Source organism: Delphinus delphis, chromosome 19 (assembly GCF_949987515.2).
Source record: "Delphinus delphis chromosome 19, mDelDel1.2, whole genome shotgun sequence".
NCBI lineage: Eukaryota > Metazoa > Chordata > Mammalia > Artiodactyla > Delphinidae > Delphinus > Delphinus delphis.
The window spans coordinates 38,633,932-38,658,680 of NC_082701.1; the positions used below are offsets into that span (position 1 = coordinate 38,633,932).

At 69.4% G+C, this 24,749-nt stretch overlaps 13 non-coding genes across 13 annotated transcripts; all 13 read right to left on the reverse strand.

Annotated features, from left to right (window-relative positions):
- Positions 1 to 381: 381 nt before the first annotated feature.
- On the reverse strand, positions 382 to 500 carry LOC132415437 (5S ribosomal RNA). Its single transcript, XR_009517173.1, has one exon. It is a non-coding gene; the product is annotated as a 5S ribosomal RNA (ribosomal RNA).
- A 2,692-nt stretch (positions 501 to 3,192) lies between these two features.
- Positions 3,193 to 3,311, reverse strand: LOC132415440 (5S ribosomal RNA). Its single transcript, XR_009517175.1, has one exon. It is a non-coding gene; the product is annotated as a 5S ribosomal RNA (ribosomal RNA).
- A 931-nt stretch (positions 3,312 to 4,242) lies between these two features.
- On the reverse strand, positions 4,243 to 4,361 carry LOC132415441 (5S ribosomal RNA). The gene has a single exon (XR_009517176.1). It is a non-coding gene; the product is annotated as a 5S ribosomal RNA (ribosomal RNA).
- A 2,693-nt stretch (positions 4,362 to 7,054) lies between these two features.
- Positions 7,055 to 7,173, reverse strand: LOC132415442 (5S ribosomal RNA). The gene has a single exon (XR_009517177.1). It is a non-coding gene; the product is annotated as a 5S ribosomal RNA (ribosomal RNA).
- Positions 7,174 to 8,104: 931 nt separating this feature from the next.
- LOC132415443 (5S ribosomal RNA) lies at positions 8,105 to 8,223 on the reverse strand. The gene has a single exon (XR_009517178.1). It is a non-coding gene; the product is annotated as a 5S ribosomal RNA (ribosomal RNA).
- Positions 8,224 to 10,915: 2,692 nt separating this feature from the next.
- On the reverse strand, positions 10,916 to 11,034 carry LOC132415444 (5S ribosomal RNA). The gene has a single exon (XR_009517179.1). It is a non-coding gene; the product is annotated as a 5S ribosomal RNA (ribosomal RNA).
- Positions 11,035 to 11,965: 931 nt separating this feature from the next.
- LOC132415445 (5S ribosomal RNA) lies at positions 11,966 to 12,084 on the reverse strand. Its single transcript, XR_009517180.1, has one exon. It is a non-coding gene; the product is annotated as a 5S ribosomal RNA (ribosomal RNA).
- Positions 12,085 to 14,776: 2,692 nt separating this feature from the next.
- LOC132415446 (5S ribosomal RNA) lies at positions 14,777 to 14,895 on the reverse strand. Its single transcript, XR_009517181.1, has one exon. It is a non-coding gene; the product is annotated as a 5S ribosomal RNA (ribosomal RNA).
- Positions 14,896 to 15,826: 931 nt separating this feature from the next.
- On the reverse strand, positions 15,827 to 15,945 carry LOC132415447 (5S ribosomal RNA). Its single transcript, XR_009517182.1, has one exon. It is a non-coding gene; the product is annotated as a 5S ribosomal RNA (ribosomal RNA).
- A 2,692-nt stretch (positions 15,946 to 18,637) lies between these two features.
- LOC132415448 (5S ribosomal RNA) lies at positions 18,638 to 18,756 on the reverse strand. Its single transcript, XR_009517183.1, has one exon. It is a non-coding gene; the product is annotated as a 5S ribosomal RNA (ribosomal RNA).
- A 931-nt stretch (positions 18,757 to 19,687) lies between these two features.
- On the reverse strand, positions 19,688 to 19,806 carry LOC132415449 (5S ribosomal RNA). Its single transcript, XR_009517184.1, has one exon. It is a non-coding gene; the product is annotated as a 5S ribosomal RNA (ribosomal RNA).
- A 2,692-nt stretch (positions 19,807 to 22,498) lies between these two features.
- Positions 22,499 to 22,617, reverse strand: LOC132415451 (5S ribosomal RNA). Its single transcript, XR_009517186.1, has one exon. It is a non-coding gene; the product is annotated as a 5S ribosomal RNA (ribosomal RNA).
- A 931-nt stretch (positions 22,618 to 23,548) lies between these two features.
- Positions 23,549 to 23,667, reverse strand: LOC132415452 (5S ribosomal RNA). Its single transcript, XR_009517187.1, has one exon. It is a non-coding gene; the product is annotated as a 5S ribosomal RNA (ribosomal RNA).
- Between the last annotated feature and the right edge of the window lie 1,082 nt (positions 23,668 to 24,749).

Consider the following 24,749-nt stretch of genomic DNA (forward strand, 5'->3'; position numbering starts at 1 on the left):
GGGCGGGGTGGGGGGGGGCTTTTGTCGGAGGGAGCTGTGGAGGGACACACAGGCACACAGGTGGCGGCGCCGGGGCTGGGCGCCGGTGGGGGCGGCCAGGTGCAGGTCGAGGGGCTCGCGGGCCGAAAGGACGGCAGCTGGGCCGGCGGCGGAGTCTGGGTCCGGGCCGGCCACCCCGGGAGCGTCTGGGGTGCGGCTGCCTTCCAGGGCCGCCTTCTGGCCGCCTGGCCGGCCGGGCCGGCGGGGAGCGCCCCCGCCGTCGCGCGCCGTGGTGGGAGGGGCCTGAGGAGGTGGGGCCTGCAGCGGGGCCCGGCGGGGGCGGAGCCGGCGGCCCCCGCCGCGGGCGAGTAAAGGAGAAGGCGGGCGGAGCGGCAGGCAAAAAGCCTACAGCACCCGGTATTCCCAGGCGGTCTCCCATCCAAGTACTAACCAGGCCCGACCCTGCTTAGCTTCCGAGATCAGACGAGATCGGGCGCGTTCAGGGTGGTATGGCCGTAGACGGGGGCGGGGGCTGCGGGCGGCCTCTTGAGGCCCAGTTTCGCTGGCGCTGGCGCCTTAACGCCGGCCTGGCGGCCGGCCCGCCCCGGCAGGGCCCCCTCGCCCGCCCAGGCAGCGGGAACGGAGGTCTCGGGTATCGGGCGGCGGCGGAGGGTTTGGAGACCACCTCCCAGCCCAGGGCGGCCGTGACCCAGCAAACCCTTGGGCGCTTGGCGCCCCTCCCAAGATCCCGCACGTCGCTCACAGGGACGTGGCCCCGGAGGCTTCATGGCCCGGGGCCCGCGGTCCCTTGGGCATCGGCCCTGCCCGCCCACGCGGCGCTAGGCGCAGCCCGGCCGCAGCCCGGGCCGGCCCTCCTGCCCGACAGCAGCTGCCCGAAGCCACTGGGAGCCACCATTGAGTCGCCACGGCCCCTCAGCCCCAGCAAGGCCACCCTTGCCCCCACACCCCCCGCCGAGCTCAGGACCCCGCCCCTGGTGGCCGGCAGGACCGGGGAAGCGGCCCCTGCCCTCGATCCCGCTCCCGCACCCGGCCGCGGTGACACGCCAGAGGGGCGGTGTGGGGGGGGGCTTTTGTCGCAGGGAGCTGTGGAGGGACACACCGGCACACAGGTGGCGGCACCGGGGCTGGGCGCCGGTGGGGGCGGCCAGGTGCAGGTCGAGGGGCTCGCGGGCCGAAAGGACGGCAACTGGGCCCATGGCGGAGTCTGGGTGTGGAGGGCTCTGAGCCTCCATCCGCTCTGGTGCCTCGGGGCTACGGGCCCGAAGCCTGGTAGCGCGACACCCCACCGGCCCACAGACGTAGCCTCCCCAGCTGTGCTCGCAGCGAGTGCAACCGCAGCCTGCATCCCTCCACGGGACACTTGGATTACTCCCGCGATCCCCACGAGGTGCGGCACCCGGCGGCCGAATGGGCTGAGATCCTGCCCTTGCGGCGCCCTGTGGCCACCTCCGCCTCCCTCACGGTACTGGCCGAGGCCTCGCACCAGCGGGCGCCGGCTCCCAGCTCAGCGCTGCTCCTCCGCCCCTCTCACCTCCTGCCCGACGTCCAGGCTACCGAGCACCCTCCACCCCCGCCCACCTTCATGCCACTCAGCCGGAACCCGGGAGGCAATGCCAACTACCAGGTGTATGACAGTCTGGTGCTGAAGCGGCAACCGCAGGAGGGCCAAGCGCGGGCCGACTCGCTGCTACCTTCCACCTCGGCCTCCAGGCCCTCTCTGCACGGGAGCCAGACTGGGAAAATGAACGTACCAGCAGCAAATGGGGGCAGGGGCAGGGGGCGGCAGGGCATGGAGAGAGGAATAAAGAGCGCCAGAGTCCAGGAAACATTGGTGGTCTGTGGCTTGGAAGCGCCACTCCTTCTGCCAGCCTGGGTCCCTGCGCTTGGCTTCCTGCAATAAGAAGCCAGTGTCCCCTTCTTGGCCTGAGGGTCCCTTTGGTTTAGTGGCCACAGTTCTGCCAGCAGGCCCCTCCTGGTCCTATACCATGCACTAAGTACATCTGCAGCTGCAGACTCCAAACCCCTGGTCTCTGGGCACCTCCTCTGTGTCTCAGCTGTCCCTGTCCACAGAGAGCCTCATACAAGAAGTTGCTTCCAAACTGGGAGGTTCCACATCTGGGCAGGTCCAGCTCCAGGCCCAGTGAAGGGCATGAAGAAGGCTGAGGCTCTGGACTCCAGCCAGGCCTTCAGCAGGCCTCTGAGGCCAAGGTCTTCCTAGTCTCAAGAGGGGCCAAGAGACGCAATGTGTCATTTGAACAAGTGAGTCAGCGGGCGGTGAGCGAATGAATGACCGCTCGAGGGGATGTATGCCGGCCACCGGGCCCTGTTTGACTGTCCAGGCTCAGCTTACCTGACCCTGGTTACCAGGGAATGCCACTCTGGGCCCACCTTTTCATCCCCCTCCCTCACTGTGACCTCACCCCCTGCCCCATTATGACCCAGTCTGGCTCCCAGTTAAAACTGGAGGGCAGAGGGCCCAGGCAGTCCTGGGACCAACGGCCATGGGTGAGCGAAACTACTACCGAGCCGAGCCGTTCACTGGCCCCATCCCCAGGAAATGCCAGGAGCAAGGATACTCAATTCTTCTGATCCCGGTCAGCTTCATCTTGCTCAACGTGGGGATCAACGTGGTGACTATGGTCAGGGCAGGATCTGTGCAGCGCGGTTGGGGGAGCCCTGGGGTCTTGAAGGGGCTGAGGTGGGAGGGCTGCTGGGGTGTGACCGGACAAGGGTTGGATTTCAGGGCTCACCCTGCTCCCGGCCTCCCCCCTCCCCTTCTTCCCTCAACTCTGGAGGCATCTGAAGAGATTCTTGCGGGCACTTTTCAATCGTATTTTCCACAAAGGTGAGTGGGCGCCGGCGTGGGTTCAGGGGATGTGGGCCTGTCCCCTTTCTTCTATCCCTGCCTTGATTCTCAGCCCCTCAGGAACCCAGGCCCTGACCCATCTCGCCTTTCCCCACAGACAAGCAAGCCAGCTGTGTAGGCAGCCATCGCATGTGCATGCGCTGCTCCGTGGATCCCAAGAACCTGTGCTCAAGAGTTTCTTCCCGCTTCTGCCATCGCCCAAGCTTCCTGCTCGGGCAGGCAAACCACCTTGACTACTGCCTGCAGCGGGGCTCGGCGGGGGCGGAGCCGGCGGCCCCCCCGCCGCGGGCGAGTAAAGGAGAAGGCGGGCGGAGCGGCAGGCAAAAAGCCTACAGCACCCGGTATTCCCAGGCGGTCTCCCATCCAAGTACTAACCAGGCCCGACCCTGCTTAGCTTCCGAGATCAGACGAGATCGGGCGCGTTCAGGGTGGTATGGCCGTAGACGGGGGCGGGGGCCGCGGGCGGCCTCTTGAGGAGCAGTTTCGCTGGCGCTGGCGCCTTAACGCCAGCCTGGCGGCCGGCCCGCCCCGGCAGGGCCCCCTCGCCCGCCCAGGCAGGGGGAACGGAGGTCTCGGGTATCGGGCGGCGGCGGAGGGTTTGGCGACCACCTCCCAGCCCAGGGCGGCCGTGACCCAGCAAACCCTTGGGCGCTTGGCGCCCCGCCCAAGATCCCGCACGTCGCTCACAGGGACGTGGCCCCAGAGGCTTCAGGGCCCGGGGCCCGCGGTCCCTTGGGCATCGGCCCTGCCCGCCCACGCGGCGCTAGGCGCAGCCCGGCCGCAGCCCGGGCCGGCCCTCCTGCCCGACAGCAGCTGGCCCGAAGCCACTGGGAGCCACCATTGAGTCGCCACGGCCCCTCAGCCCCGGCAAGGCCACCCTTGCCCCCACACCCCCCGCCGAGCTCAGGACCCCGCCCCTGGTGGCCGGCAGGCCCGGGCAAGCGGCCCCTGCCCTCGATCCCGCTCCCGCACCCGGCCGCGGTGACACGCCAGAGGGGCGGGGTGGGGGGGGGCTTTTGTCGGAGGGAGCTGTGGAGGGACACACAGGCACACAGGTGGCGGCGCCGGGGCTGGGCGCCGGTGGGGGCGGCCAGGTGCAGGTCGAGGGGCTCGCGGGCCGAAAGGACGGCAGCTGGGCCGGCGGCGGAGTCTGGGTCCGGGCCGGCCACCCCGGGAGCGTCTGGGGTGCGGCTGCCTTCCAGGGCCGCCTTCTGGCCGCCTGGCCGGCCGGGCCGGCGGGGAGCGCCCCCGCCGTCGCGCGCCGTGGTGGGAGGGGCCTGAGGAGGTGGGGCCTGCAGCGGGGCCCGGCGGGGGCGGAGCCGGCGGCCCCCGCCGCGGGCGAGTAAAGGAGAAGGCGGGCGGAGCGGCAGGCAAAAAGCCTACAGCACCCGGTATTCCCAGGCGGTCTCCCATCCAAGTACTAACCAGGCCCGACCCTGCTTAGCTTCCGAGATCAGACGAGATCGGGCGCGTTCAGGGTGGTATGGCCGTAGACGGGGGCGGGGGCTGCGGGCGGCCTCTTGAGGCCCAGTTTCGCTGGCGCTGGCGCCTTAACGCCGGCCTGGCGGCCGGCCCGCCCCGGCAGGGCCCCCTCGCCCGCCCAGGCAGCGGGAACGGAGGTCTCGGGTATCGGGCGGCGGCGGAGGGTTTGGAGACCACCTCCCAGCCCAGGGCGGCCGTGACCCAGCAAACCCTTGGGCGCTTGGCGCCCCGCCCAAGATCCCGCACGTCGCTCACAGGGACGTGGCCCCGGAGGCTTCATGGCCCGGGGCCCGCGGTCCCTTGGGCATCGGCCCTGCCCGCCCACGCGGCGCTAGGCGCAGCCCGGCCGCAGCCCGGGCCGGCCCTCCTGCCCGACAGCAGCTGCCCGAAGCCACTGGGAGCCACCATTGAGTCGCCACGGCCCCTCAGCCCCGGCAAGGCCACCCTTGCCCCCACACCCCCCGCCGAGCTCAGGACCCCGCCCCTGGTGGCCGGCAGGCCCGGGCAAGCGGCCCCTGCCCTCGATCCCGCTCCCGCACCCGGCCGCGGTGACACGCCAGAGGGGCGGGGTGGGGGGGGGCTTTTGTCGGAGGGAGCTGTGGAGGGACACACAGGCACACAGGTGGCGGCGCCGGGGCTGGGCGCCGGTGGGGGCGGCCAGGTGCAGGTCGAGGGGCTCGCGGGCCGAAAGGACGGCAACTGGGCCCATGGCGGAGTCTGGGTGTGGAGGGCTCTGAGCCTCCATCCGCTCTGGTGCCTCGGGGCTACGGGCCCGAAGCCTGGTAGCGCGACACCCCACCGGCCCACAGACGTAGCCTCCCCAGCTGTGCTCGCAGCGAGTGCAACCGCAGCCTGCATCCCTCCACGGGACACTTGGATTACTCCCGCGATCCCCACGAGGTGCGGCACCCGGCGGCCGAATGGGCTGAGATCCTGCCCTTGCGGCGCCCTGTGGCCACCTCCGCCTCCCTCACGGTACTGGCCGAGGCCTCGCACCAGCGGGCGCCGGCTCCCAGCTCAGCGCTGCTCCTCCGCCCCTCTCACCTCCTGCCCGACGTCCAGGCTACCGAGCACCCTCCACCCCCGCCCACCTTCATGCCACTCAGCCGGAACCCGGGAGGCAATGCCAACTACCAGGTGTATGACAGTCTGGTGCTGAAGCGGCAACCGCAGGAAGGCCAAGCGCGGGCCGACTCGCTGCTACCTTCCACCTCGGCCTCCAGGCCCTCTCTGCACGGGAGCCAGACTGGGAAAATGAACGTACCAGCAGCAAATGGGGGCAGGGGCAGGGGGCGGCAGGGCATGGAGAGAGGAATAAAGAGCGCCAGAGTCCAGGAAACATTGGTGGTCTGTGGCTTGGAAGCGCCACTCCTTCTGCCAGCCTGGGTCCCTGCGCTTGGCTTCCTGCAATAAGAAGCCAGTGTCCCCTTCTTGGCCTGAGGGTCCCTTTGGTTTAGTGGCCACAGTTCTGCCAGCAGGCCCCTCCTGGTCCTATACCATGCACTAAGTACATCTGCAGCTGCAGACTCCAAACCCCTGGTCTCTGGGCACCTCCTCTGTGTCTCAGCTGTCCCTGTCCACAGAGAGCCTCATACAAGAAGTTGCTTCCAAACTGGGAGGTTCCACATCTGGGCAGGTCCAGCTCCAGGCCCAGTGAAGGGCATGAAGAAGGCTGAGGCTCTGGACTCCAGCCAGGCCTTCAGCAGGCCTCTGAGGCCAAGGTCTTCCTAGTCTCAAGAGGGGCCAAGAGACGCAATGTGTCATTTGAACAAGTGAGTCAGCGGGCGGTGAGCGAATGAATGACCGCTCGAGGGGATGTATGCCGGCCACCGGGCCCTGTTTGACTGTCCAGGCTCAGCTTACCTGACCCTGGTTACCAGGGAATGCCACTCTGGGCCCACCTTTTCATCCCCCTCCCTCACTGTGACCTCACCCCCTGCCCCATTATGACCCAGTCTGGCTCCCAGTTAAAACTGGAGGGCAGAGGGCCCAGGCAGTCCTGGGACCAACGGCCATGGGTGAGCGAAACTACTACCGAGCCGAGCCGTTCACTGGCCCCATCCCCAGGAAATGCCAGGAGCAAGGATACTCAATTCTTCTGATCCCGGTCAGCTTCATCTTGCTCAACGTGGGGATCAACGTGGTGACTATGGTCAGGGCAGGATCTGTGCAGCGCGGTTGGGGGAGCCCTGGGGTCTTGAAGGGGCTGAGGTGGGAGGGCTGCTGGGGTGTGACCGGACAAGGGTTGGATTTCAGGGCTCACCCTGCTCCCGGCCTCCCCCCTCCCCTTCTTCCCTCAACTCTGGAGGCATCTGAAGAGATTCTTGCGGGCACTTTTCAATCGTATTTTCCACAAAGGTGAGTGGGCGCCGGCGTGGGTTCAGGGGATGTGGGCCTGTCCCCTTTCTTCTATCCCTGCCTTGATTCTCAGCCCCTCAGGAACCCAGGCCCTGACCCATCTCGCCTTTCCCCACAGACAAGCAAGCCAGCTGTGTAGGCAGCCATCGCATGTGCATGCGCTGCTCCGTGGATCCCAAGAACCTGTGCTCAAGAGTTTCTTCCCGCTTCTGCCATCGCCCAAGCTTCCTGCTCGGGCAGGCAAACCACCTTGACTACTGCCTGCAGCGGGGCTCGGCGGGGGCGGAGCCGGCGGCCCCCCCCGCCGCGGGCGAGTAAAGGAGAAGGCGGGCGGAGCGGCAGGCAAAAAGCCTACAGCACCCGGTATTCCCAGGCGGTCTCCCATCCAAGTACTAACCAGGCCCGACCCTGCTTAGCTTCCGAGATCAGACGAGATCGGGCGCGTTCAGGGTGGTATGGCCGTAGACGGGGGCGGGGGCCGCGGGCGGCCTCTTGAGGAGCAGTTTCGCTGGCGCTGGCGCCTTAACGCCAGCCTGGCGGCCGGCCCGCCCCGGCAGGGCCCCCTCGCCCGCCCAGGCAGGGGGAACGGAGGTCTCGGGTATCGGGCGGCGGCGGAGGGTTTGGCGACCACCTCCCAGCCCAGGGCGGCCGTGACCCAGCAAACCCTTGGGCGCTTGGCGCCCCGCCCAAGATCCCGCACGTCGCTCACAGGGACGTGGCCCCAGAGGCTTCAGGGCCCGGGGCCCGCGGTCCCTTGGGCATCGGCCCTGCCCGCCCACGCGGCGCTAGGCGCAGCCCGGCCGCAGCCCGGGCCGGCCCTCCTGCCCGACAGCAGCTGGCCCGAAGCCACTGGGAGCCACCATTGAGTCGCCACGGCCCCTCAGCCCCGGCAAGGCCACCCTTGCCCCCACACCCCCCGCCGAGCTCAGGACCCCGCCCCTGGTGGCCGGCAGGCCCGGGCAAGCGGCCCCTGACCTCGATCCCGCTCCCGCACCCGGCCGCGGTGACACGCCAGAGGGGCGGGGTGGGGGGGGGCTTTTGTCGGAGGGAGCTGTGGAGGGACACACAGGCACACAGGTGGCGGCGCCGGGGCTGGGCGCCGGTGGGGGCGGCCAGGTGCAGGTCGAGGGGCTCGCGGGCCGAAAGGACGGCAGCTGGGCCGGCGGCGGAGTCTGGGTCCGGGCCGGCCACCCCGGGAGCGTCTGGGGTGCGGCTGCCTTCCAGGGCCGCCTTCTGGCCGCCTGGCCGGCCGGGCCGGCGGGGAGCGCCCCCGCCGTCGCGCGCCGTGGTGGGAGGGGCCTGAGGAGGTGGGGCCTGCAGCGGGGCCCGGCGGGGGCGGAGCCGGCGGCCCCCGCCGCGGGCGAGTAAAGGAGAAGGCGGGCGGAGCGGCAGGCAAAAAGCCTACAGCACCCGGTATTCCCAGGCGGTCTCCCATCCAAGTACTAACCAGGCCCGACCCTGCTTAGCTTCCGAGATCAGACGAGATCGGGCGCGTTCAGGGTGGTATGGCCGTAGACGGGGGCGGGGGCTGCGGGCGGCCTCTTGAGGCCCAGTTTCGCTGGCGCTGGCGCCTTAACGCCGGCCTGGCGGCCGGCCCGCCCCGGCAGGGCCCCCTCGCCCGCCCAGGCAGCGGGAACGGAGGTCTCGGGTATCGGGCGGCGGCGGAGGGTTTGGAGACCACCTCCCAGCCCAGGGCGGCCGTGACCCAGCAAACCCTTGGGCGCTTGGCGCCCCGCCCAAGATCCCGCACGTCGCTCACAGGGACGTGGCCCCGGAGGCTTCATGGCCCGGGGCCCGCGGTCCCTTGGGCATCGGCCCTGCCCGCCCACGCGGCGCTAGGCGCAGCCCGGCCGCAGCCCGGGCCGGCCCTCCTGCCCGACAGCAGCTGCCCGAAGCCACTGGGAGCCACCATTGAGTCGCCACGGCCCCTCAGCCCCGGCAAGGCCACCCTTGCCCCCACACCCCCCGCCGAGCTCAGGACCCCGCCCCTGGTGGCCGGCAGGACCGGGGAAGCGGCCCCTGCCCTCGATCCCGCTCCCGCACCCGGCCGCGGTGACACGCCAGAGGGGCGGGGTGGGGGGGGGCTTTTGTCGGAGGGAGCTGTGGAGGGACACACCGGCACACAGGTGGCGGCACCGGGGCTGGGCGCCGGTGGGGGCGGCCAGGTGCAGGTCGAGGGGCTCGCGGGCCGAAAGGACGGCAACTGGGCCCATGGCGGAGTCTGGGTGTGGAGGGCTCTGAGCCTCCATCCGCTCTGGTGCCTCGGGGCTACGGGCCCGAAGCCTGGTAGCGCGACACCCCACCGGCCCACAGACGTAGCCTCCCCAGCTGTGCTCGCAGCGAGTGCAACCGCAGCCTGCATCCCTCCACGGGACACTTGGATTACTCCCGCGATCCCCACGAGGTGCGGCACCCGGCGGCCGAATGGGCTGAGATCCTGCCCTTGCGGCGCCCTGTGGCCACCTCCGCCTCCCTCACGGTACTGGCCGAGGCCTCGCACCAGCGGGCGCCGGCTCCCAGCTCAGCGCTGCTCCTCCGCCCCTCTCACCTCCTGCCCGACGTCCAGGCTACCGAGCACCCTCCACCCCCGCCCACCTTCATGCCACTCAGCCGGAACCCGGGAGGCAATGCCAACTACCAGGTGTATGACAGTCTGGTGCTGAAGCGGCAACCGCAGGAGGGCCAAGCGCGGGCCGACTCGCTGCTACCTTCCACCTCGGCCTCCAGGCCCTCTCTGCACGGGAGCCAGACTGGGAAAATGAACGTACCAGCAGCAAATGGGGGCAGGGGCAGGGGGCGGCAGGGCATGGAGAGAGGAATAAAGAGCGCCAGAGTCCAGGAAACATTGGTGGTCTGTGGCTTGGAAGCGCCACTCCTTCTGCCAGCCTGGGTCCCTGCGCTTGGCTTCCTGCAATAAGAAGCCAGTGTCCCCTTCTTGGCCTGAGGGTCCCTTTGGTTTAGTGGCCACAGTTCTGCCAGCAGGCCCCTCCTGGTCCTATACCATGCACTAAGTACATCTGCAGCTGCAGACTCCAAACCCCTGGTCTCTGGGCACCTCCTCTGTGTCTCAGCTGTCCCTGTCCACAGAGAGCCTCATACAAGAAGTTGCTTCCAAACTGGGAGGTTCCACATCTGGGCAGGTCCAGCTCCAGGCCCAGTGAAGGGCATGAAGAAGGCTGAGGCTCTGGACTCCAGCCAGGCCTTCAGCAGGCCTCTGAGGCCAAGGTCTTCCTAGTCTCAAGAGGGGCCAAGAGACGCAATGTGTCATTTGAACAAGTGAGTCAGCGGGCGGTGAGCGAATGAATGACCGCTCGAGGGGATGTATGCCGGCCACCGGGCCCTGTTTGACTGTCCAGGCTCAGCTTACCTGACCCTGGTTACCAGGGAATGCCACTCTGGGCCCACCTTTTCATCCCCCTCCCTCACTGTGACCTCACCCCCTGCCCCATTATGACCCAGTCTGGCTCCCAGTTAAAACTGGAGGGCAGAGGGCCCAGGCAGTCCTGGGACCAACGGCCATGGGTGAGCGAAACTACTACCGAGCCGAGCCGTTCACTGGCCCCATCCCCAGGAAATGCCAGGAGCAAGGATACTCAATTCTTCTGATCCCGGTCAGCTTCATCTTGCTCAACGTGGGGATCAACGTGGTGACTATGGTCAGGGCAGGATCTGTGCAGCGCGGTTGGGGGAGCCCTGGGGTCTTGAAGGGGCTGAGGTGGGAGGGCTGCTGGGGTGTGACCGGACAAGGGTTGGATTTCAGGGCTCACCCTGCTCCCGGCCTCCCCCCTCCCCTTCTTCCCTCAACTCTGGAGGCATCTGAAGAGATTCTTGCGGGCACTTTTCAATCGTATTTTCCACAAAGGTGAGTGGGCGCCGGCGTGGGTTCAGGGGATGTGGGCCTGTCCCCTTTCTTCTATCCCTGCCTTGATTCTCAGCCCCTCAGGAACCCAGGCCCTGACCCATCTCGCCTTTCCCCACAGACAAGCAAGCCAGCTGTGTAGGCAGCCATCGCATGTGCATGCGCTGCTCCGTGGATCCCAAGAACCTGTGCTCAAGAGTTTCTTCCCGCTTCTGCCATCGCCCAAGCTTCCTGCTCGGGCAGGCAAACCACCTTGACTACTGCCTGCAGCGGGGCTCGGCGGGGGCGGAGCCGGCGGCCCCCCCGCCGCGGGCGAGTAAAGGAGAAGGCGGGCGGAGCGGGAGGCAAAAAGCCTACAGCACCCGGTATTCCCAGGCGGTCTCCCATCCAAGTACTAACCAGGCCCGACCCTGCTTAGCTTCCGAGATCAGACGAGATCGGGCGCGTTCAGGGTGGTATGGCCGTAGACGGGGGCGGGGGCCGCGGGCGGCCTCTTGAGGAGCAGTTTCGCTGGCGCTGGCGCCTTAACGCCAGCCTGGCGGCCGGCCCGCCCCGGCAGGGCCCCCTCGCCCGCCCAGGCAGGGGGAACGGAGGTCTCGGGTATCGGGCGGCGGCGGAGGGTTTGGCGACCACCTCCCAGCCCAGGGCGGCCGTGACCCAGCAAACCCTTGGGCGCTTGGCGCCCCGCCCAAGATCCCGCACGTCGCTCACAGGGACGTGGCCCCAGAGGCTTCAGGGCCCGGGGCCCGCGGTCCCTTGGGCATCGGCCCTGCCCGCCCACGCGGCGCTAGGCGCAGCCCGGCCGCAGCCCGGGCCGGCCCTCCTGCCCGACAGCAGCTGGCCCGAAGCCACTGGGAGCCACCATTGAGTCGCCACGGCCCCTCAGCCCCGGCAAGGCCACCCTTGCCCCCACACCCCCCGCCGAGCTCAGGACCCCGCCCCTGGTGGCCGGCAGGCCCGGGCAAGCGGCCCCTGCCCTCGATCCCGCTCCCGCACCCGGCCGCGGTGACACGCCAGAGGGGCGGGGTGGGGGGGGGCTTTTGTCGGAGGGAGCTGTGGAGGGACACACAGGCACACAGGTGGCGGCGCCGGGGCTGGGCGCCGGTGGGGGCGGCCAGGTGCAGGTCGAGGGGCTCGCGGGCCGAAAGGACGGCAGCTGGGCCGGCGGCGGAGTCTGGGTCCGGGCCGGCCACCCCGGGAGCGTCTGGGGTGCGGCTGCCTTCCAGGGCCGCCTTCTGGCCGCCTGGCCGGCCGGGCCGGCGGGGAGCGCCCCCGCCGTCGCGCGCCGTGGTGGGAGGGGCCTGAGGAGGTGGGGCCTGCAGCGGGGCCCGGCGGGGGCGGAGCCGGCGGCCCCCGCCGCGGGCGAGTAAAGGAGAAGGCGGGCGGAGCGGCAGGCAAAAAGCCTACAGCACCCGGTATTCCCAGGCGGTCTCCCATCCAAGTACTAACCAGGCCCGACCCTGCTTAGCTTCCGAGATCAGACGAGATCGGGCGCGTTCAGGGTGGTATGGCCGTAGACGGGGGCGGGGGCTGCGGGCGGCCTCTTGAGGCCCAGTTTCGCTGGCGCTGGCGCCTTAACGCCGGCCTGGCGGCCGGCCCGCCCCGGCAGGGCCCCCTCGCCCGCCCAGGCAGCGGGAACGGAGGTCTCGGGTATCGGGCGGCGGCGGAGGGTTTGGAGACCACCTCCCAGCCCAGGGCGGCCGTGACCCAGCAAACCCTTGGGCGCTTGGCGCCCCTCCCAAGATCCCGCACGTCGCTCACAGGGACGTGGCCCCGGAGGCTTCATGGCCCGGGGCCCGCGGTCCCTTGGGCATCGGCCCTGCCCGCCCACGCGGCGCTAGGCGCAGCCCGGCCGCAGCCCGGGCCGGCCCTCCTGCCCGACAGCAGCTGCCCGAAGCCACTGGGAGCCACCATTGAGTCGCCACGGCCCCTCAGCCCCAGCAAGGCCACCCTTGCCCCCACACCCCCCGCCGAGCTCAGGACCCCGCCCCTGGTGGCCGGCAGGACCGGGGAAGCGGCCCCTGCCCTCGATCCCGCTCCCGCACCCGGCCGCGGTGACACGCCAGAGGGGCGGTGTGGGGGGGGGCTTTTGTCGCAGGGAGCTGTGGAGGGACACACCGGCACACAGGTGGCGGCACCGGGGCTGGGCGCCGGTGGGGGCGGCCAGGTGCAGGTCGAGGGGCTCGCGGGCCGAAAGGACGGCAACTGGGCCCATGGCGGAGTCTGGGTGTGGAGGGCTCTGAGCCTCCATCCGCTCTGGTGCCTCGGGGCTACGGGCCCGAAGCCTGGTAGCGCGACACCCCACCGGCCCACAGACGTAGCCTCCCCAGCTGTGCTCGCAGCGAGTGCAACCGCAGCCTGCATCCCTCCACGGGACACTTGGATTACTCCCGCGATCCCCACGAGGTGCGGCACCCGGCGGCCGAATGGGCTGAGATCCTGCCCTTGCGGCGCCCTGTGGCCACCTCCGCCTCCCTCACGGTACTGGCCGAGGCCTCGCACCAGCGGGCGCCGGCTCCCAGCTCAGCGCTGCTCCTCCGCCCCTCTCACCTCCTGCCCGACGTCCAGGCTACCGAGCACCCTCCACCCCCGCCCACCTTCATGCCACTCAGCCGGAACCCGGGAGGCAATGCCAACTACCAGGTGTATGACAGTCTGGTGCTGAAGCGGCAACCGCAGGAGGGCCAAGCGCGGGCCGACTCGCTGCTACCTTCCACCTCGGCCTCCAGGCCCTCTCTGCACGGGAGCCAGACTGGGAAAATGAACGTACCAGCAGCAAATGGGGGCAGGGGCAGGGGGCGGCAGGGCATGGAGAGAGGAATAAAGAGCGCCAGAGTCCAGGAAACATTGGTGGTCTGTGGCTTGGAAGCGCCACTCCTTCTGCCAGCCTGGGTCCCTGCGCTTGGCTTCCTGCAATAAGAAGCCAGTGTCCCCTTCTTGGCCTGAGGGTCCCTTTGGTTTAGTGGCCACAGTTCTGCCAGCAGGCCCCTCCTGGTCCTATACCATGCACTAAGTACATCTGCAGCTGCAGACTCCAAACCCCTGGTCTCTGGGCACCTCCTCTGTGTCTCAGCTGTCCCTGTCCACAGAGAGCCTCATACAAGAAGTTGCTTCCAAACTGGGAGGTTCCACATCTGGGCAGGTCCAGCTCCAGGCCCAGTGAAGGGCATGAAGAAGGCTGAGGCTCTGGACTCCAGCCAGGCCTTCAGCAGGCCTCTGAGGCCAAGGTCTTCCTAGTCTCAAGAGGGGCCAAGAGACGCAATGTGTCATTTGAACAAGTGAGTCAGCGGGCGGTGAGCGAATGAATGACCGCTCGAGGGGATGTATGCCGGCCACCGGGCCCTGTTTGACTGTCCAGGCTCAGCTTACCTGACCCTGGTTACCAGGGAATGCCACTCTGGGCCCACCTTTTCATCCCCCTCCCTCACTGTGACCTCACCCCCTGCCCCATTATGACCCAGTCTGGCTCCCAGTTAAAACTGGAGGGCAGAGGGCCCAGGCAGTCCTGGGACCAACGGCCATGGGTGAGCGAAACTACTACCGAGCCGAGCCGTTCACTGGCCCCATCCCCAGGAAATGCCAGGAGCAAGGATACTCAATTCTTCTGATCCCGGTCAGCTTCATCTTGCTCAACGTGGGGATCAACGTGGTGACTATGGTCAGGGCAGGATCTGTGCAGCGCGGTTGGGGGAGCCCTGGGGTCTTGAAGGGGCTGAGGTGGGAGGGCTGCTGGGGTGTGACCGGACAAGGGTTGGATTTCAGGGCTCACCCTGCTCCCGGCCTCCCCCCTCCCCTTCTTCCCTCAACTCTGGAGGCATCTGAAGAGATTCTTGCGGGCACTTTTCAATCGTATTTTCCACAAAGGTGAGTGGGCACCGGCGTGGGTTCAGGGGATGTGGGCCTGTCCCCTTTCTTCTATCCCTGCCTTGATTCTCAGCCCCTCAGGAACCCAGGCCCTGACCCATCTCGCCTTTCCCCACAGACAAGCAAGCCAGCTGTGTAGGCAGCCATCGCATGTGCATGCGCTGCTCCGTGGATCCCAAGAACCTGTGCTCAAGAGTTTCTTCCCGCTTCTGCCATCGCCCAAGCTTCCTGCTCGGGCAGGCAAACCACCTTGACTACTGCCTGCAGCGGGGCTCGGCGGGGGCGGAGCCGGCGGCCCCCCCGCCGCGGGCGAGTAAAGGAGAAGGCGGGCGGAGCGGGAGGCAAAAAGCCTACAGCACCCGGTATTCCCAGGCGGTCTCCCATCCAAGTACTAACCAGGCCCGACCCTGCTTAGCTTCCGAGATCAGACGAGATCGGGCGCGTTCAGGGTGGTATGGCCGTAGACGGGGGCGGGGGCCGCGGGCGGCCTCTTGAGGAGCAGTTTCGCTGGCGCTGGCGCCTTAACGCCAGCCTGGCGGCCGGCCCGCCCCGGCAGGGCCCCCTCGCCCGCCCAGGCAGGGGGAACGGAGGTCTCGGGTATCGGGCGGCGGCGGAGGGTTTGGCGACCACCTCCCAGCCCAGGGCGGCCGTGACCCAGCAAACCCTTGGGCGCTTGGCGCCCCGCCCAAGATCCCGCACGTCGCTCACAGGGACGTGGCCCCAGAGGCTTCAGGGCCCGGGGCCCGCGGTCCCTTGGGCATCGGCCCTGCCCGCCCACGCGGCGCTAGGCGCAGCCCGGCCGCAGCCCGGGCCGGCCCTCCTGCCCGACAGCAGCTGGCCCGAAGCCACTGGGAGCCACCATTGAGTCGCCACGGCCCCTCAGCCCCGGCAAGGCCACCCTTGCCCCCACACCCCCCGCCGAGCTCAGGACCCCGCCCCTGGTGGCCGGCAGGCCCGGGCAAGCGGCCCCTGCCCTCGATCCCGCTCCCGCACCCGGCCGCGGTGACACGCCAGAGGGGCGGGGTGGGGGGGGGCTTTTGTCGGAGGGAGCTGTGGAGGGACACACAGGCACACAGGTGGCGGCGCCGGGGCTGGGCGCCGGTGGGGGCGGCCAGGTGCAGGTCGAGGGGCTCGCGGGCCGAAAGGACGGCAGCTGGGCCGGCGGCGGAGTCTGGGTCCGGGCCGGCCACCCCGGGAGCGTCTGGGGTGCGGCTGCCTTCCAGGGCCGCCTTCTGGCCGCCTGGCCGGCCGGGCCGGCGGGGAGCGCCCCCGCCGTCGCGCGCCGTGGTGGGAGGGGCCTGAGGAGGTGGGGCCTGCAGCGGGGCCCGGCGGGGGCGGAGCCGGCGGCCCCCGCCGCGGGCGAGTAAAGGAGAAGGCGGGCGGAGCGGGAGGCAAAAAGCCTACAGCACCCGGTATTCCCAGGCGGTCTCCCATCCAAGTACTAACCAGGCCCGACCCTGCTTAGCTTCCGAGATCAGACGAGATCGGGCGCGTTCAGGGTGGTATGGCCGTAGACGGGGGCGGGGGCTGCGGGCGGCCTCTTGAGGCCCAGTTTCGCTGGCGCTGGCGCCTTAACGCCGGCCTGGCGGCCGGCCCGCCCCGGCAGGGCCCCCTCGCCCGCCCAGGCAGCGGGAACGGAGGTCTCGGGTATCGGGCGGCGGCGGAGGGTTTGGAGACCACCTCCCAGCCCAGGGCGGCCGTGACCCAGCAAACCCTTGGGCGCTTGGCGCCCCTCCCAAGATCCCGCACGTCGCTCACAGGGACGTGGCCCCGGAGGCTTCATGGCCCGGGGCCCGCGGTCCCTTGGGCATCGGCCCTGCCCGCCCACGCGGCGCTAGGCGCAGCCCGGCCGCAGCCCGGGCCGGCCCTCCTGCCCGACAGCAGCTGCCCGAAGCCACTGGGAGCCACCATTGAGTCGCCACGGCCCCTCAGCCCCAGCAAGGCCACCCTTGCCCCCACACCCCCCGCCGAGCTCAGGACCCCGCCCCTGGTGGCCGGCAGGACCGGGGAAGCGGCCCCTGCCCTCGATCCCGCTCCCACACCCGGCCGCGGTGACACGCCAGAGGGGCGGTGTGGGGGGGGGCTTTTGTCGCAGGGAGCTGTGGAGGGACACACCGGCACACAGGTGGCGGCACCGGGGCTGGGCGCCGGTGGGGGCGGCCAGGTGCAGGTCGAGGGGCTCGCGGGCCGAAAGGACGGCAACTGGGCCCATGGCGGAGTCTGGGTGTGGAGGGCTCTGAGCCTCCATCCGCTCTGGTGCCTCGGGGCTACGGGCCTGAAGCCTGGTAGCGCGACACCCCACCGGCCCACAGACGTAGCCTCCCCAGCTGTGCTCGCAGCGAGTGCAACCGCAGCCTGCATCCCTCCACGGGACACTTGGATTACTCCCGCGATCCCCACGAGGTGCGGCACCCGGCGGCCGAATGGGCTGAGATCCTGCCCTTGCGGCGCCCTGTGGCCACCTCCGCCTCCCTCACGGTACTGGCCGAGGCCTCGCACCAGCGGGCGCCGGCTCCCAGCTCAGCGCTGCTCCTCCGCCCCTCTCACCTCCTGCCCGACGTCCAGGCTACCGAGCACCCTCCACCCCCGCCCACCTTCATGCCACTCAGCCGGAACCCGGGAGGCAATGCCAACTACCAGGTGTATGACAGTCTGGTGCTGAAGCGGCAACCGCAGGAGGGCCAAGCGCGGGCCGACTCGCTGCTACCTTCCACCTCGGCCTCCAGGCCCTCTCTGCACGGGAGCCAGACTGGGAAAATGAACGTACCAGCAGCAAATGGGGGCAGGGGCAGGGGGCGGCAGGGCATGGAGAGAGGAATAAAGAGCGCCAGAGTCCAGGAAACATTGGTGGTCTGTGGCTTGGAAGCGCCACTCCTTCTGCCAGCCTGGGTCCCTGCGCTTGGCTTCCTGCAATAAGAAGCCAGTGTCCCCTTCTTGGCCTGAGGGTCCCTTTGGTTTAGTGGCCACAGTTCTGCCAGCAGGCCCCTCCTGGTCCTATACCATGCACTAAGTACATCTGCAGCTGCAGACTCCAAACCCCTGGTCTCTGGGCACCTCCTCTGTGTCTCAGCTGTCCCTGTCCACAGAGAGCCTCATACAAGAAGTTGCTTCCAAACTGGGAGGTTCCACATCTGGGCAGGTCCAGCTCCAGGCCCAGTGAAGGGCATGAAGAAGGCTGAGGCTCTGGACTCCAGCCAGGCCTTCAGCAGGCCTCTGAGGCCAAGGTCTTCCTAGTCTCAAGAGGGGCCAAGAGACGCAATGTGTCATTTGAACAAGTGAGTCAGCGGGCGGTGAGCGAATGAATGACCGCTCGAGGGGATGTATGCCGGCCACCGGGCCCTGTTTGACTGTCCAGGCTCAGCTTACCTGACCCTGGTTACCAGGGAATGCCACTCTGGGCCCACCTTTTCATCCCCCTCCCTCACTGTGACCTCACCCCCTGCCCCATTATGACCCAGTCTGGCTCCCAGTTAAAACTGGAGGGCAGAGGGCCCAGGCAGTCCTGGGACCAACGGCCATGGGTGAGCGAAACTACTACCGAGCCGAGCCGTTCACTGGCCCCATCCCCAGGAAATGCCAGGAGCAAGGATACTCAATTCTTCTGATCCCGGTCAGCTTCATCTTGCTCAACGTGGGGATCAACGTGGTGACTATGGTCAGGGCAGGATCTGTGCAGCGCGGTTGGGGGAGCCCTGGGGTCTTGAAGGGGCTGAGGTGGGAGGGCTGCTGGGGTGTGACCGGACAAGGGTTGGATTTCAGGGCTCACCCTGCTCCCGGCCTCCCCCCTCCCCTTCTTCCCTCAACTCTGGAGGCATCTGAAGAGATTCTTGCGGGCACTTTTCAATCGTATTTTCCACAAAGGTGAGTGGGCGCCGGCGTGGGTTCAGGGGATGTGGGCCTGTCCCCTTTCTTCTATCCCTGCCTTGATTCTCAGCCCCTCAGGAACCCAGGCCCTGACCCATCTCGCCTTTCCCCACAGACAAGCAAGCCAGCTGTGTAGGCAGCCATCGCATGTGCATGCGCTGCTCCGTGGATCCCAAGAACCTGTGCTCAAGAGTTTCTTCCCGCTTCTGCCATCGCCCAAGCTTCCTGCTCGGGCAGGCAAACCACCTTGACTACTGCCTGCAGCGGGGCTCGGCGGGGGCGGAGCCGGCGGCCCCCCCGCCGCGGGCGAGTAAAGGAGAAGGCGGGCGGAGCGGGAGGCAAAAAGCCTACAGCACCCGGTATTCCCAGGCGGTCTCCCATCCAAGTACTAACCAGGCCCGACCCTGCTTAGCTTCCGAGATCAGACGAGATCGGGCGCGTTCAGGGTGGTATGGCCGTAGACGGGGGCGGGGGCCGCGGGCGGCCTCTTGAGGAGCAGTTTCGCTGGCGCTGGCGCCTTAACGCCAGCCTGGCGGCCGGCCCGCCCCGGCAGGGCCCCCTCGCCCGCCCAGGCAGGGGGAACGGAGGTCTCGGGTATCGGGCGGCGGCGGAGGGTTTGGCGACCACCTCCCAGCCCAGGGCGGCCGTGACCCAGCAAACCCTTGGGCGCTTGGCGCCCCGCCCAAGATCCCGCACGTCGCTCACAGGGACGTGGCCCCAGAGGCTTCAGGGCCCGGGGCCCGCGGTCCCTTGGGCATCGGCCCTGCCCGCCCACGCGGCGCTAGGCGCAGCCCGGCCGCAGCCCGGGCCGGCCCTCCTGCCCGACAGCAGCTGGCCCGAAGCCACTGGGAGCCACCATTGAGTCGCCACGGCCCCTCAGCCCCGGCAAGGCCACCCTTGCCCCCACACCCCCCGCCGAGCTCAGGACCCCGCCCCTGGTGGCCGGCAGGCCCGGGCAAGCGGCCCCTGCCCTCGATCCCGCTCCCGCACCCGGCCGCGGTGACACGCCAGAGGGGCGGGGTGGGGGGGGGCTTTTGTCGGAGGGAGCTGTGGAGGGACACACAGGCACACAGGTGGCGGCGCCGGGGCTGGGCGCCGGTGGGGGCGGCCAGGTGCAGGTCGAGGGGCTCGCGGGCCGAAAGGACGGCAGCTGGGCCGGCGGCGGAGTCTGGGTCCGGGCCGGCCACCCCGGGAGCGTCTGGGGTGCGGCTGCCTTCCAGGGCCGCCTTCTGGCCGCCTGGCCGGCCGGGCCGGCGGGGAGCGCCCCCGCCGTCGCGCGCCGTGGTGGGAGGGGCCTGAGGAGGTGGGGCCTGCAGCGGGGCCCGGCGGGGGCGGAGCCGGCGGCCCCCGCCGCGGGCGAGTAAAGGAGAAGGCGGGCGGAGCGGGAGGCAAAAAGCCTACAGCACCCGGTATTCCCAGGCGGTCTCCCATCCAAGTACTAACCAGGCCCGACCCTGCTTAGCTTCCGAGATCAGACGAGATCGGGCGCGTTCAGGGTGGTATGGCCGTAGACGGGGGCGGGGGCTGCGGGCGGCCTCTTGAGGCCCAGTTTCGCTGGCGCTGGCGCCTTAACGCCGGCCTGGCGGCCGGCCCGCCCCGGCAGGGCCCCCTCGCCCGCCCAGGCAGCGGGAACGGAGGTCTCGGGTATCGGGCGGCGGCGGAGGGTTTGGAGACCACCTCCCAGCCCAGGGCGGCCGTGACCCAGCAAACCCTTGGGCGCTTGGCGCCCCTCCCAAGATCCCGCACGTCGCTCACAGGGACGTGGCCCCGGAGGCTTCATGGCCCGGGGCCCGCGGTCCCTTGGGCATCGGCCCTGCCCGCCCACGCGGCGCTAGGCGCAGCCCGGCCGCAGCCCGGGCCGGCCCTCCTGCCCGACAGCAGCTGCCCGAAGCCACTGGGAGCCACCATTGAGTCGCCACGGCCCCTCAGCCCCAGCAAGGCCACCCTTGCCCCCACACCCCCCGCCGAGCTCAGGACCCCGCCCCTGGTGGCCGGCAGGACCGGGGAAGCGGCCCCTGCCCTCGATCCCGCTCCCACACCCGGCCGCGGTGACACGCCAGAGGGGCGGTGTGGGGGGGGGCTTTTGTCGCAGGGAGCTGTGGAGGGACACACCGGCACACAGGTGGCGGCACCGGGGCTGGGCGCCGGTGGGGGCGGCCAGGTGCAGGTCGAGGGGCTCGCGGGCCGAAAGGACGGCAACTGGGCCCATGGCGGAGTCTGGGTGTGGAGGGCTCTGAGCCTCCATCCGCTCTGGTGCCTCGGGGCTACGGGCCTGAAGCCTGGTAGCGCGACACCCCACCGGCCCACAGACGTAGCCTCCCCAGCTGTGCTCGCAGCGAGTGCAACCGCAGCCTGCATCCCTCCACGGGACACTTGGATTACTCCCGCGATCCCCACGAGGTGCGGCACCCGGCGGCCGAATGGGCTGAGATCCTGCCCTTGCGGCGCCCTGTGGCCACCTCCGCCTCCCTCACGGTACTGGCCGAGGCCTCGCACCAGCGGGCGCCGGCTCCCAGCTCAGCGCTGCTCCTCCGCCCCTCTCACCTCCTGCCCGACGTCCAGGCTACCGAGCACCCTCCACCCCCGCCCACCTTCATGCCACTCAGCCGGAACCCGGGAGGCAATGCCAACTACCAGGTGTATGACAGTCTGGTGCTGAAGCGGCAACCGCAGGAGGGCCAAGCGCGGGCCGACTCGCTGCTACCTTCCACCTCGGCCTCCAGGCCCTCTCTGCACGGGAGCCAGACTGGGAAAATGAACGTACCAGCAGCAAATGGGGGCAGGGGCAGGGGGCGGCAGGGCATGGAGAGAGGAATAAAGAGCGCCAGAGTCCAGGAAACATTGGTGGTCTGTGGCTTGGAAGCGCCACTCCTTCTGCCAGCCTGGGTCCCTGCGCTTGGCTTCCTGCAATAAGAAGCCAGTGTCCCCTTCTTGGCCTGAGGGTCCCTTTGGTTTAGTGGCCACAGTTCTGCCAGCAGGCCCCTCCTGGTCCTATACCATGCACTAAGTACATCTGCAGCTGCAGACTCCAAACCCCTGGTCTCTGGGCACCTCCTCTGTGTCTCAGCTGTCCCTGTCCACAGAGAGCCTCATACAAGAAGTTGCTTCCAAACTGGGAGGTTCCACATCTGGGCAGGTCCAGCTCCAGGCCCAGTGAAGGGCATGAAGAAGGCTGAGGCTCTGGACTCCAGCCAGGCCTTCAGCAGGCCTCTGAGGCCAAGGTCTTCCTAGTCTCAAGAGGGGCCAAGAGACGCAATGTGTCATTTGAACAAGTGAGTCAGCGGGCGGTGAGCGAATGAATGACCGCTCGAGGGGATGTATGCCGGCCACCGGGCCCTGTTTGACTGTCCAGGCTCAGCTTACCTGACCCTGGTTACCAGGGAATGCCACTCTGGGCCCACCTTTTCATCCCCCTCCCTCACTGTGACCTCACCCCCTGCCCCATTATGACCCAGTCTGGCTCCCAGTTAAAACTGGAGGGCAGAGGGCCCAGGCAGTCCTGGGACCAACGGCCATGGGTGAGCGAAACTACTACCGAGCCGAGCCGTTCACTGGCCCCATCCCCAGGAAATGCCAGGAGCAAGGATACTCAATTCTTCTGATCCCGGTCAGCTTCATCTTGCTCAACGTGGGGATCAACGTGGTGACTATGGTCAGGGCAGGATCTGTGCAGCGCGGTTGGGGGAGCCCTGGGGTCTTGAAGGGGCTGAGGTGGGAGGGCTGCTGGGGTGTGACCGGACAAGGGTTGGATTTCAGGGCTCACCCTGCTCCCGGCCTCCCCCCTCCCCTTCTTCCCTCAACTCTGGAGGCATCTGAAGAGATTCTTGCGGGCACTTTTCAATCGTATTTTCCACAAAGGTGAGTGGGCGCCGGCGTGGGTTCAGGGGATGTGGGCCTGTCCCGTTTCTTCTATCCCTGCCTTGATTCTCAGCCCCTCAGGAACCCAGGCCCTGACCCATCTCGCCTTTCCCCACAGACAAGCAAGCCAGCTGTGTAGGCAGCCATCGCATGTGCATGCGCTGCTCCGTGGATCCCAAGAACCTGTGCTCAAGAGTTTCTTCCCGCTTCTGCCATCGCCCAAGCTTCCTGCTCGGGCAGGCAAACCACCTTGACTACTGCCTGCAGCGGGGCTCGGCGGGGGCGGAGCCGGCGGCCCCCCCGCCGCGGGCGAGTAAAGGAGAAGGCGGGCGGAGCGGGAGGCAAAAAGCCTACAGCACCCGGTATTCCCAGGCGGTCTCCCATCCAAGTACTAACCAGGCCCGACCCTGCTTAGCTTCCGAGATCAGACGAGATCGGGCGCGTTCAGGGTGGTATGGCCGTAGACGGGGGCGGGGGCCGCGGGCGGCCTCTTGAGGAGCAGTTTCGCTGGCGCTGGCGCCTTAACGCCAGCCTGGCGGCCGGCCCGCCCCGGCAGGGCCCCCTCGCCCGCCCAGGCAGGGGGAACGGAGGTCTCGGGTATCGGGCGGCGGCGGAGGGTTTGGCGACCACCTCCCAGCCCAGGGCGGCCGTGACCCAGCAAACCCTTGGGCGCTTGGCGCCCCGCCCAAGATCCCGCACGTCGCTCACAGGGACGTGGCCCCAGAGGCTTCAGGGCCCGGGGCCCGCGGTCCCTTGGGCATCGGCCCTGCCCGCCCACGCGGCGCTAGGCGCAGCCCGGCCGCAGCCCGGGCCGGCCCTCCTGCCCGACAGCAGCTGGCCCGAAGCCACTGGGAGCCACCATTGAGTCGCCACGGCCCCTCAGCCCCGGCAAGGCCACCCTTGCCCCCACACCCCCCGCCGAGCTCAGGACCCCGCCCCTGGTGGCCGGCAGGCCCGGGCAAGCGGCCCCTGCCCTCGATCCCGCTCCCGCACCCGGCCGCGGTGACACGCCAGAGGGGCGGGGTGGGGGGGGGCTTTTGTCGGAGGGAGCTGTGGAGGGACACACAGGCACACAGGTGGCGGCGCCGGGGCTGGGCGCCGGTGGGGGCGGCCAGGTGCAGGTCGAGGGGCTCGCGGGCCGAAAGGACGGCAGCTGGGCCGGCGGCGGAGTCTGGGTCCGGGCCGGCCACCCCGGGAGCGTCTGGGGTGCGGCTGCCTTCCAGGGCCGCCTTCTGGCCGCCTGGCCGGCCGGGCCGGCGGGGAGCGCCCCCGCCGTCGCGCGCCGTGGTGGGAGGGGCCTGAGGAGGTGGGGCCTGCAGCGGGGCCCGGCGGGGGCGGAGCCGGCGGCCCCCGCCGCGGGCGAGTAAAGGAGAAGGCGGGCGGAGCGGCAGGCAAAAAGCCTACAGCACCCGGTATTCCCAGGCGGTCTCCCATCCAAGTACTAACCAGGCCCGACCCTGCTTAGCTTCCGAGATCAGACGAGATCGGGCGCGTTCAGGGTGGTATGGCCGTAGACGGGGGCGGGGGCTGCGGGCGGCCTCTTGAGGCCCAGTTTCGCTGGCGCTGGCGCCTTAACGCCGGCCTGGCGGCCGGCCCGCCCCGGCAGGGCCCCCTCGCCCGCCCAGGCAGCGGGAACGGAGGTCTCGGGTATCGGGCGGCGGCGGAGGGTTTGGAGACCACCTCCCAGCCCAGGGCGGCCGTGACCCAGCAAACCCTTGGGCGCTTGGCGCCCCTCCCAAGATCCCGCACGTCGCTCACAGGGACGTGGCCCCGGAGGCTTCATGGCCCGGGGCCCGCGGTCCCTTGGGCATCGGCCCTGCCCGCCCACGCGGCGCTAGGCGCAGCCCGGCCGCAGCCCGGGCCGGCCCTCCTGCCCGACAGCAGCTGCCCGAAGCCACTGGGAGCCACCATTGAGTCGCCACGGCCCCTCAGCCCCAGCAAGGCCACCCTTGCCCCCACACCCCCCGCCGAGCTCAGGACCCCGCCCCTGGTGGCCGGCAGGACCGGGGAAGCGGCCCCTGCCCTCGATCCCGCTCCCGCACCCGGCCGCGGTGACACGCCAGAGGGGCGGTGTGGGGGGGGGCTTTTGTCGCAGGGAGCTGTGGAGGGACACACCGGCACACAGGTGGCGGCACCGGGGCTGGGCGCCGGTGGGGGCGGCCAGGTGCAGGTCGAGGGGCTCGCGGGCCGAAAGGACGGCAACTGGGCCCATGGCGGAGTCTGGGTGTGGAGGGCTCTGAGCCTCCATCCGCTCTGGTGCCTCGGGGCTACGGGCCTGAAGCCTGGTAGCGCGACACCCCACCGGCCCACAGACGTAGCCTCCCCAGCTGTGCTCGCAGCGAGTGCAACCGCAGCCTGCATCCCTCCACGGGACACTTGGATTACTCCCGCGATCCCCACGAGGTGCGGCACCCGGCGGCCGAATGGGCTGAGATCCTGCCCTTGCGGCGCCCTGTGGCCACCTCCGCCTCCCTCACGGTACTGGCCGAGGCCTCGCACCAGCGGGCGCCGGCTCCCAGCTCAGCGCTGCTCCTCCGCCCCTCTCACCTCCTGCCCGACGTCCAGGCTACCGAGCACCCTCCACCCCCGCCCACCTTC